The sequence below is a fragment of the Streptopelia decaocto genome (genome assembly GCF_964273445.1).
Source record: "Streptopelia decaocto genome assembly, chromosome: 6".
NCBI classification, from domain to species: domain Eukaryota; kingdom Metazoa; phylum Chordata; class Aves; order Columbiformes; family Columbidae; genus Streptopelia; species Streptopelia decaocto.
In genome coordinates, this window is record NC_138660.1 from 65,967,870 (window position 1) to 65,980,379 (window position 12,510).

The 12,510-nt window shown below is 40.0% G+C and overlaps 1 protein-coding gene across 8 annotated transcripts in view; it reads left to right on the forward strand.

The window, feature by feature from the left end:
* Positions 1–47: 47 nt before the first annotated feature.
* Positions 48–12,510, forward strand: part of MBD5 (methyl-CpG binding domain protein 5) — a 127,965-nt gene continuing 115,502 nt past the window's right edge. For all 8 annotated transcript variants that reach the window (XM_082057242.1, XM_082057244.1, XM_082057245.1 and 5 more), the window contains exon 1: positions 48–472. The gene's annotated coding sequence lies outside the window, so the exon portion shown is untranslated. The remainder of the gene's footprint in view (positions 473–12,510) is intronic.

Genomic DNA, 12,510 nt, shown 5'->3' on the forward strand with positions numbered 1-12,510 from the left:
GCCTCCCGAGCTCCCCCGCGGCGCATGCGCAGTGGCTGCTCCCCTCTTCCTCCCCGGCAGCGCCGGAGCCCCAGCAGCCAGAGCAGCAGCAGCAGCTGATGATGAGGAGCGCGGGGGGGGGCGGGGGGACCCGTTATTTATACCGTTAAAGGGACAGGCCGCTAATTCCGCTCGGCATCGGCGCGGGGGGCCGGTGCCAAGCGCCCCCCCCGAGTTACTCCCCCCCCCCTCCCCGCTCCCCTCAGCGGAGGAGCCCGGGGAGTTTCTTCCCCCCCACACGCCCCGCGGACTCGTCGGCGGAGGGAGCGCGGCCGAGAGGCGGCCCCGGCGGGAGGCGGCTCGGCGGGGGAGCGGCAGGAGGCAGTTGGGCAGCCCCCACCCCCTGCGCTCCCCTCCTCCCCCTTTATTACCCTTTGTGTGCGTCTCCGCCTGCGCCGCTCCGGGGCCGGCCGGGCGCCGGGGGGCCGCTGAGGTGAGTGCGGGGCGGCGGCGGGGCCGCGGGAGGGGGGAGCGGCGGCGGCGGGGCCGCCCGCTTGTTTACCTCAGGGACGGAGCGGGAGGGGGCCCGGCGCTCGGCCGCGCTGGGCCGCGGGCGGCGGGGAGGGGGCGCCGGGCGCCCGCCTGTCACTTTCTGCCCCTTCCCGGCTCGCCCCGTACGGTCCTGCCGGAGCTTTGTTGTCGCCGGGGCCGCGGGTGATGATGCTCCGGCCCTGCTGCTCTCCCCGCCGCCCCGGGGGCTGGTTCCTCACCGAGCCCTGGGCTGGAGGTTGTGAGGAAAGTTGGGGGAGGCTCCGGTGGGTGCTGAGCCCCCCGAGCTGGCCCTGAAAGTGCTGCTGGCCTCGCTTCGGGGGGTGGGATAACGGCGGGGGACCCTCGGGGTTCGCTCCCCCCCTGGCCGGGCTCTCCGTGGTGGTTTCAGGCCGTTATTTGACTTGTTAAACCCCTGTGGTCGTTAAGGCCCCGGCCGTACAAAGACCCGCTGGGGAGCTCAACTTCCAGGGGCTGTCCAAGAACCCCGTGTTGGCAGGATTGGTTTTGCTGTTCGATAGCGGTACACGGTTATCGGTGGTGGCCGGCTATATTTGGTCATTGGTTTGCTCAAATATATATATATCATGATGTGTTTTTCCCTGGCCTTCTGCTGGGAAGGCCAAATGTCTCCATTCGCGCTGGCGGTGTTGCTGGTTTGTTAGGTCAGGTAGGGCTGTTCGGCTCATCTGACCGTTATTTCTACTGATTAAAAGGAAAGTTACGTGTCAAAGCGTCTGAAATAGATTGAAATGTAAGGGGGCAAACTCAATGCCTAACTCAAGGAATGTTGGAACAAGCCTTGTAGAGATTTGTAAGAACCCAGAACTAAGAGTTTGGGCATTAATGCCAAGTTGAAATGAGAGTCCTCTACATAAGTAGGATGTTTCTATTGAAATTGCTGTTGTCTGCTTATTTCTGGAGCTTAATTATGTGCTCGGTAATTTTAAAAAGGCGGTTTGAGTGCTCAGTTTATGAATTACTGTGGAGCGTGCTGAACCATGGAGTAGGCCATGAGGACGTATTTCAGTGGGGCATCGCGGTTAAACGGTGGTCGGCAGAGAGCGTGTGTCGGCTCAGCCCCGCGCTGGAAGGCTACCCGCAATAAAGACCCTTCCTGAAATGCTTTGGCGTCTCCCATTTCTAATTTGTACACTCGTGTCTTGTGCAAAGCAGCAGTTTTGCGATCACACTGGAGTCTGAGAAAGCCGTAACTTGGTGGCATGGAAAGAATGAAAGAAAAATATAGTTGGACTGATACTTAATGGTACTGTGAAGAAGAATTGAAGGCAGCAGCCATGACTGTAGTTCTTTATAGTAGTTTGCTGTTAGTTTTCTGTTAGCTTGTGCAAACAAGATGACTTTGGTTTTAAACACATGAAAAAATTCAACAGCGATAATTTTCTTCAATATAAAAACTCTGTTTTTTAAATGCGTGACTGTCCTTTGAGTTAGTTTACTACAGGCAAGAGTTGGACAGCAAAAGACTGACCAGGAGAAAAGAACGCTGTTTTATTTTTTTATTTTTTATTTCTTTCGTGACAATGCTTCTTTTCTCAACCTGAGATACCGTTGATCTACTTTCATCTGTACATTGAAACCTATAGCTGCTTCAGGATTATGCTCCCAATGTATGTAGAGCTGCAGATCCGCCTGCAACTTTCATGGCCTACAGCTGATGAGATGTATTATTTATCACAGGCATTTAACACTTTAATTTCTTTGTGTTTTAGTGTTAAAAATAGCTGTGTTTTGATTTAATATGGTTGCTTGGTAAAATACTCTAACAGAATGCTAAAGCTGGACAGAATAATTCAGAACCTTGTCTTACTTTAAATCCTAGAGATACAATTAAGTAATAAAACGTTCATTTCCATAGGCCTCCAGCCCCTGTGCTGGAAAGACAATCGCTGATTTGGGGGAATTGGGTAGGGAAGGTCCATCCTGAGGAGCCACTGGTGGGGCTGGGATTCCAGGTTGTGTTGGAGGCAAATCCTGCAGCGCTGAGCACAAAGGGGTCCAGCGCTAATTTGGGGCTTCTGGCTGCTGTCACAACAGCCTTCTAAGAACTGAAAGAATTGAATCTCTCAACCTGTGTCAGGGAGGATTGTGTGCTATCAGCAGCTATACCTGAAGGGCAATACAGTTTTTATTTGTTTGGGTTTTTAAAGCTCTTTTTGCTGCTAGTATGAATGGGTATTTACAATTGCTAATTTCATTTAGGAAAACTTTGTATTTTCCAATTATTTTTCTTTTGGCCCAAAAATAATAATTATTTTCCTGTATTCCATATTAGTGGCTTCCCAGGTACTAAGTCAGAGAGATTGTTTTGGATTAGCGAGGAACCCATGTCAAAACCTAGGCTGTTCTAGACATAAAGATGCTGTTTGGGCCAGACTTATGTTTGTCTTTAACAGCCCTTCCTTGGAGTTTGCTGTCTTACCTTTCTTTGTAGATGAATGGGTTAGTTTCTATTTAGACTAGGTAAGCAGATGTTTGAAGAGAATAGTTATGATGCAATACTTTCAATAATTTAACTTTTCTTTGCTTCAGTCCTTTCATTCTTCTTTGGCTGTGGAGGGATCAGTCTTCTTGTTGAAAAGTACTGAAGGTCTTGGCATAAGTAACAGTCCACTCAAAAATGGGATGCCTTGGTTTTCAGCTGCCTTGTTTAATTTGGTTTGTCGGTAGATTATTTTTTTTTTCCTACTTTTATTCGTGGCGATTCGTTGTATATGAAAGATCAGTAACTTGAACACGGTCCATAATGACAAAATTAGTTTCTGAATCAGCAGCAAGTGCTTGTCGTGGATGTTTTTTCTGGAAAGCAGTGGACCAGGTGGGTGGCCCCCCATGCCCATCTGGAGCCCCACTAATGTCAGCGTGTCGTTCTATGGGCTTAAGAGACCACATGCACAAAGCAGCTTGCAAGAGAGGAATCTCATCTATTAATGGCTCAGGACACAATTTTTGAAAGTGTCTGAGCTTCCTTTTCAAAAATAGTGTTAAAACTTTTGAAAAGTGGGGGGGTTCTGTTTCTTCTTTCGGGCTTGTTCAGTTGTCTGTGGGCTTGGTTTTGTTTGGTTGTTTTTTAAGGACCCTGTTTTAGTTTCTGTTTTTTCCCAATGGAAGTATCAAAGGTACCGTTGATTTCAACACTAAAAAGATACAGGATACCTTTTTGAATGCTCTTATGTCATTAAGGACCTGCTTATTCTTTTTAAGAGTTATTTGAATGTTTGAAACCACAGGCTTTCACTGCCTTTTCTTTGTAATTGTTTTTGGAACTATTAAGTGGGATAGTACTGCTCAATCAGCTTCAAATAGGCCTGCACAGGAACCAAGGCCTGTATTAGGAATACAATTTTGGAAGAGCATTGGAGCCAGATAAAAATTAAAGCATCCTGAAAGCTGTGTAAGTTGAGTTAAACCAAGGGGGATGCTAATAAAAAGCATCAGTTAAGAAATTAAGAAGTGCTGACTCTTCTCCTCTCTTCAAATTTCAAGTTATTTCTTATAGCAATACCAATTTTTTTGGTAAATCTAGAAGGGAGTTCTGACTTTGTACTGTTTTTAAATGGAGGTAAAATTTGTTAAAACTGCTTAGGCTACAAACTTATAAAGTTTATGAGTACATATGCATGTATGTTTAGCTACATACACAAATGCATGTTTATATACAAACAGTATATAAAAGAAGTGTAAAAATTAGATACTTTGAAACAGTACATAAAATTAAAGCAACTGTGTGGCTCCAAAGATCTGTATTTCAAGCCTTTTACCTCCAGGTTGTTGTTTTGATCTGGCACATGGCAGCAGGAATCAGTCATTACCATGAGCTGGCTATTCATAGACCTTTGTGAAATGAGGTGATGTCTCAGTTGATCTGCAGCTTGACAGGTGTTGCCATCACAAAAATCTCCATTCCCTCCCGGCCTTCCCATGGGAGTGACATAGGGACGAATGCTGGAGAGTTGTTTGAGCGTCGGTTCGTTGGGTCGGAGCTGAGGAACGTTGTAGAGAGCAACACACAGAGCTGGAGATGCACAAGAGACACTTGGCACTTCACTGTTTGGGAATTTTTATTTCTGAAAACCTCTGTTTCAGGAGCTTTAAATTTACTTAAAAAATTAAATGGTAAAAAGTCTGAAATTCTTTTTGAGGTTTCTGATAACTTTATCAAATAAAGAATAAAGCATCTCATTACTCTTGTTAAATTCTTTATATCTTCTATAGGAAATATTTTAAAATAAGCTAACAGTATTTTAAAAATTATAATCTTGTCACAGTATCTGGTAACTAAGACCTATAGAAGCAATATGTTAATTGCATTATTCCTATATGAGGGAAAATTGAAGGCCAGGATTAATACAATATACATATTCTCATAATTTTTGATGAGTCTACATTTTCAGTGACATTAATTCCAAACTTTTTTGGTGACTTACTGAAGGAGGAGTAATCTGAAATGTAAATAGCATCTTTAATATTAGGCCCCGTGGTTTGCAGTGCCAGTAGCGTGGCCTCGATAGGAAAAATTCCCAAGTGAGGGAACTAGAACAGTTGTCAATTGTTTGCTCAACAAATCCTATTGGATCAAATGGTGATATTCTCAACATTTAGATAAAGAGAGGCTTGCAATTATGTTGCCTTGTACCCCGCTGCTAGAGGAAACAAACGCAGTCTAAGTTAGTAGAAAAGGAAAAGTCGGCCAAAAGAAGGTAGGCCTACAGGTCAGAAATACAGATAGTCCGTTTTTTCTATTCATACTGCCTAATGTTTCAAAAAGCATGTAAATTACATTTCCAGTTTGCCAATTTTAGCTTTTATTTTTAAACCCTGGTAGATCGTTGCCAACACATTGTTTAGGATTATCTGTTGTGACAAACTAAACTCTTTATAAAAATGTTTAAAACACTTGGGTTTGTCTTCATCCTTTAGGGTTTTACCTGTGTACCTCATGTATATTTTCATATACCTATATGTATACCCATGCACATATATTTATACACATGTGGATGTGTATATAAATGGATATATATGATTAGTGCCACTAGAAAGAGTACAAATTTAATGTGTTTTGGTAGGACTCAAGCTGTAGCATTGACAATAACAAGCAGCTCTCAATGGCTTTATATCTTGACGGTGTTTGCACCTAATCTACTTTTAATTTCTATATATTTTAAATATATATATATATTTATATATAAGACTGCAATGGAGACTTATGCATCTATTTCATTTTTTATACAAGCATACTGTCAACTTAAAGAGGTGAATTTTATTTCTTTTATATGTATGTAGAAAACAAGCACAAAAATGTTTTTGCTGGATCCTCTCATCCAACTCCTTGATGAGAGGAAGAATTGTAGTATCTTCTATTTTTGTAAGAAGACACTGCAAAAGTGGATGAAGAAATGAAGTAGTCAGAAACCTGTAGCAAGATAAATATGTGTGTGTATATATATGTATGTATATATATGTATATATAAGAACAGAACTTTCTTTAGTCTTTTATGGATGTGGTGGCAGGAGGGGGATATGTTGTCCCTTCATAGTCTTTTGGGGGAAGAAGCTTGGCTAAAGCAAATCATGAGAAGGATCAGATTTAAGAGGCAGACGTGATGGTGTAAATCGGTGAGGCAACGTGTTCTTGTCGTGTGGCTCTTGAGCGTGGCAACTTGAAATGCACAATACGATAAGATCTGCTGGTATTTCAGAGTTCAGTAACTTTTCTTGATGCATTTTGAAGTCTTAAGAGAAGAGGCCTTTGGAAAACACTGCTTTGTTTTGAAACCATTTCTTCTATAGTTTTCTGGCTTTTGATTTTCTTTTTCTTGAAGGATCAGCCCGTGTTTCTCAAGGATAGCCCCCTTTGAAAACTTAGTCATTTTCCTTGGCAGACTCTCATTCATACCACCTTAGGAAAGGTTAGGCTCTTTAAAAATACTCTTTCAAAACATATTTTTTTTCCTCCTTTAGCATTTTGTCACACAGGCGTTGTTGCCGAAGGGTTTCTTGGCCGTTGTAGGAACTGTAATCTAGTTAAAAGGTTTGTTTATGCTTCTCCTCTCTGTTCTGCTGATGGTATTAGAGCCGGGCAGCTCGCTCTTCAGAGCAGTCAAACTTCAATTAAAGCTGCAGCCTTCAGTTTACTAAATATCAATATGTTCATGGCAGCTGCAAATAATTGCAGAAAGGATGAAAGTAGAGCAGTGGCCTGTGATTTCTCTCGCAAGAAGTTAGTTTTTCACTTGTTGTTCTTTTTGTATTTAGAATCCTGCACGCACGTTTGGATTCAGACATGTGTTGCACATGGTAGAAGCCGTCTATGAAAGACTGAGATCTATATTTGGGACTGTAGCTTTTCAAGGCAAACCAGTCATTGATTTCAGTGGAAGTTTTGTCCTAAATAAGGGCTGTAGAGCATGTTCCACTGTATTGGAGCAGGTATCAAAATTGTTCTATCACAGCCATTGCGCAGGCTGTTGTCCACACTCAAAGTGCCGCTGACTTTGTATTAGGTAAATTAAATATTGAGGGCTGTGAAGTCCTACCTTCTCAGGGTAGCAAGAATGTGCTATATTTAGTGGACAATAACTCAAGAATTTGTGCGTTTAAAAAAAAAATGCTAACTATAATAAAATAGATTTCATGTAATACTTTAAACTTCAGGCTGATGTTTGGGTTTAAGGATTACGTATTTAAAAATGTGTGAATTGTTGGAGCCTTTTAAAACGCGCATGGTTTTCCTTCAAGTCTGCTTTGGTATTATTAAGTAATAATGCACGTATGTGTCTGTGGGCCATCTGAACTGAAGCAGCAAACCATATCTGGCCTGTAGGCTATTGGTTCCTCACCTCTGTTTTAAAATTAGTAAAATCATTTGCAGCATGATTCATTTCTAAAAATTACTTGTCCATCTGTGCCGAGCGTACTAGCTATAAAGTTGCAGGGCTCGCTGTGGTACTGTTGATGTTTTTTCTGAAAGTTGCACTACTCTCGTAACATCTTTGTTATATCGCACTTCAGCCAGGTTGTTGTTCCCTGAGAAATATGTGTGAGTTAGGCATGTAATTTGGGCTATTATGATATTGCCATGTAAGGTGATTTTAGTTTTTTTTTTTATATTAGTAAAATATTTGGGCTCTTCATAGTTTGTTATTAAAAATCTATATACGAAATCTTTATACTGAGGAAAAAAATAAAGGGTCTATTCTGTTTTCACTGGTGTCAGTGCTAAAGTATTTATTAACTTCCGTGGGTGCCGGATTAAGCCCTAAACCTGAATTCTTTTTGAGTTCTATCTTCACAAAGGTGTTGGGGAATGAGCAGTTCTAGCCATGTAACGCCCCCAAAAGCTGGTCACTGGGCAGCTTCTTAATCACCTGGTATGTGGATTCCTGGTGGATCCCCTCACATATTTCACTTTCTTCCTGTGCTTGTGGGTTTTGCTGGGCTTGTTCCTGAGCTCCGCTTCTGAGCTCCGCTTCAGTTCTAAATCAGTCTCCATCATTTTTTGCAACTCAAATCATTATCAGCTGTAAGAGTCCTGCTAAGAATCTGTAGGCACGTGGTGAACTAGAACATAATGAGCATAGCCCTGCAACTAAAAAATAAACAGCAGATTAGAAGATAATAATTTTTAAGTCTTTTTTTAATGTAAAACAAAGTTATACACACTTTTTGCCAGTAAAGGTATTCCTGTGTGTAGGAACTACATTGTTTGTCTTACAGTTATTGCTCTGATAGTTATTATGTAGTTTAGTTAGAGAATGAATTTATAAACTTTGTAGACCAGTTGTTTGCATTTTTTCTTATATTTGAAAACAGTCAACTTTTTCCAAATATTGATCTATGCTGAATAAAAATAATTTCAACTCTATTCAGTTTTGGTTTTTTTGAAGTTGTGGGTTTGATACACCAACCTGAGACACATCCCATAGTAGAACTGTTGGGAGTATGTTAAACTGATTTTTAATATAATTGCATTTAACAAAGCAGTAAAAAAACTGTTAATATTCATCTTTGGCTAATGATTGCAAATGATTGTAATACCTTGTGTGCACTGGAATTATAGTGTCTGTATGTCTAGAACGTTTCTGAGCTTCTATTATAGAAAAAATGAAATACTTTTTAGTTGCTGTTTTGGTAGAGAGTAGTCAAAATTCATATGCAATATATGAAAATCTTCATTATAATATCAGTGAATGTAAACTTATTACTGACAACTGGTGAACCTTAAATTGAAGATACCGCAAAGCACTTCCAGTTATTGTTGCCTTGAAAGCAAGCTCTTTATAGAGACTTCTATTTCATATCCTAGCATAGGGCCTGAAAAAGCCTGTTAGCATGTGTCTTGGAGGTCTCCACAGAGAGCTAGTAATTTGGGATTAGGTTATATTAATTTGTATGTTTATCAAAAATTTGCCAATAATTTTTAATTTCTGCCCAATGTAATCCATAATTGTTCCATCCTCAGTTTGCATAGACTCTCCTGTTGTTCACTTTTGCTTCACTCACATAGTTTATTTTGCCCTAACAGAAATACCTAAGAACTTACTAACAGTTAGTTGGTCTGCAAGTCATGTTTGCTGCTCAGCTCAGCGTTTTTCTGTGTGTCAGCAGCACAGCGAGTTTGGAATGCCACAAATAAGCTTGAAACTTCAGAGAACGCATCACTAGGTAGAAACATTAGTATTTTTGTGCAAACACAAGATGGTGAAGCCTGCTTCACCGGAGAGGCGAGTTCCCGGGAGCTGCAAGGTGCTGCTGGTGGATAAGTCCTCCTGCGACTTACTGTGGTATTCGATGTGAGGTGTGTTTATTTGAAGGGAAGCTGGTGTTCTGCTCTCTGTAAGAATACAGAGAATTCTAACTGAAAGCTTCCGTAGGGGCCTTGTGGTGCGGGAGTAGGAAGGAAGCAAGTGTGAGACGTTAGGAAGGAGCAGACTTTGGGGAGAGGTTGGTGTGCAGGGGCATGAAGTATTTGCCATGGCAGAGGGAAGGAGATTTGATAACGGACGTGATGGTGACAGTTGATGGAAAAAGAATCTTGTTAACCTTACCAAAGACACAAGTATGAAGCCCCATGGCTTGTATTTTCACACACAGTATCAACTAGAAAGTGTTGCTTAATCGCAGTCTTTACATACAATAGAGGGATTTGAAAAGGGAAATAAATAGGCATTCGACTGCCCAGACTTGGAAGAGCTTAAAGTTGTTACAGTTTGGATCATCAGGCGTGTTTGGACACCAAGCCCCGCAGTTTTCAAATGATAACTGCTGTCAGCAGAAGAGAAGTCCAGAGATATCTTTGAGGACTTTGGCCTGGATGTTTAGATTTCCACAAGTTAAGTCTCTAGGCAACTAAATACATGACTTGAGCTCAGCTTTTTCTTCTTTGTCGCACTTCAGTCCTCTCTCGTGGCTGCAAACTCCTCGTCTTGGTAGGAGGAAAGCAATTGCTGCTGGTTCCGTAGCATAAACAGCTTGTTTGACAGAGACCTACGCGTTGAAGTTTTCCTCAGGAAAAACATCCCATGGTTATATTCTGAAAAGGGTGGCTGAAATGCTCAGCATGCCTTCTCTGCCTCGCCATTAGTTTGTTTACTTTGACTATATTCTTTCTTACTCGTCTCTTGAGTAAACAATTCTAATCCACGGCTGTAGATGCAAGTCATTTTTGTTATTTATTTCTGAACCTCCCTATTTTTTGAAGCATCCTTTTGACATCGGATGACCAGAAGTAAATAGAGTACTCCTAGTGAGGGGAAAACCACTGATTTATATGGATTATTCTAATCCAACATCATGCAAGCAAAATCAAAAAATAGTTTGACTACCTAATGATTCAGAAATGCGGAAGTGTTGCCAAAAATGTTAGCATTTGTTAGCTTTACACTTGAGCAAATGCATTCTGGTAGAGAATTGAACTTCTTTGTTTTAACTCTTATCTTTAGAGTTTTAAGGCTGTGAATTTATTCCACAAAAGCAGAAGCCTGTGGTTTACAATTAATAGAAAGATGAAAATAGTTTTCTAAATTTCTTGCATTATCCTTTTTGGATAAATATTTCTAGACTTACATGTACAGAAACAAACATTTTTCCATTGAATATAGCCAGAAAAGTTGTTTGATTTTGGGTTTTTTTCATTGAACAGGAGCTTTAATATGATTTAGCATTTTCTCGTTTGAGATAATGGTCTGAAGTACAACTTGTGCCATAGGAAATAAATTCAGTATACCTTAGTGAGGAAAGGAGTATCTCTTAAATAACATGGGTTTCTGTGTATTTTGAGTGATTAAGTATTTCAACAGAAATAGGAACAAAATGTCTTGAGGAACCTGAGCAGAAGTCGGAACCAGATGTGTTGATTTTGTAAGCATTAAACAGTCTGCATTTTTAAAATTATTCTCTGATCCTTTTGAATTCAGTGACTGACTAAATTATTTTATGTGCTGCTTATGCATATTTGTCAATCATAACTGGAGCTCTGGTATTACTGTAATATAGAAGAATAGTAATAATGAGGGATTTCTCTTTTTCAATGACTTCTGTGAAAATTATTTTGGACCTAATACAGGCGGATGATTTTGCATAGTTCAATAATGAATAAAAAAAAGAAAAGCGGTAATTTAGGATGAACAGTAGAAGAGACTTCTTATAATGAGAGAAACTTGATTTCTAAATTTAATTTCTATTGGATAGCTTAAATTCGAATGGCTGATATTATTCTATGTTAGCTTCTTAGCTTTGCTGCAAGGGAGTATCTTTGCACCTACAAGAAATTAACTTAATTTTTTGATTACTTTTTTCCTGTTCAAAACAAAACAACAATAAAAAACCCCACAAACCTGTCCCCAAATATTTAAATGTATGTTTTTCTCTAAACTGCAACAGCTGTACAATGTTTTAAATAAATATTCTAATACAGTTCTGCCAAAACCGGAAAAGGGGATTTGTTCAATCAGCTGAAATAAAAATTCTTTGCAAACTAGCAATGAGTTACTTATGCATTCTCCCCATGATTCAGCATTTCATGAAAAATATGTTAATAAATATTTGCCTTAACTTAGAAAACCAGATTTGGGAGGATTTGGTTTTCTGTTTAGATTGTACAGAGTACTACCCACGTCAGTTGGCTCTTTGACTTCAGAAAGGTTGGAGGGGAATCTAACAAAGGGAAAATGCCTGTTCTGCATGAAATACAAATACGTGCTCAGCAACTGGATTCATCTCTGACAATATTTCTTGTCAGATTATTTTCTCACTATTATAAAATTTTACGGCCAAACTTAATTGTTTTGGATAAAAGCGAGGACAATAATTTCTGTAACTGTAGAGTATGAAATATTAAGTGGTAAATACATGGACAAGTGAAGTCTTTAAGAGTACTGGTCTCATTTTCATTTATAACTTGGGAGCTCTACATGACTTTTACTATTACTTTTACTTTATTTTAAAGTAGAATGCCTTTTCTACATAGAAAAGTAAGAGTCATACATTGTTATGTAGTATTTTTTTAGTTTCTTTTAATATTATGTACCATTACAATATTAAATACTAATAACATGATTTTGGGTAAGAAAACTTTAAAATCCTGTCTGGACAGACTCTGTATTTCTGTAAAGATGATAATTGCTCTCCTAAATTTGAATAACGTATGTTCGTGTGCATACATACGTGCCTTTTATTTTTGAGGCTACTTCATTTGAAGATGTTATGTCAAGGTTTTGTTTCCCTCTGAGGTGGATGGGGCTTGTACCTCTCCGAGAGGTGGAGTGGAGCTTATTTTTCTCTGTGCAATGGAAAAAGAAGTTTATGACTTGGGCAAAACACTTTCTCCATTTCTGTAGAGACTTGAGTGTTTAGTGCCCAAAAAAACTTTTTCATAAACACAGCTATAGAATACCTAAGGCAATTCAATTCATCTTTTCAAGGGCAAAGGGTTTTTTTTTTCTTTTCTTTCTTTTTTGATTA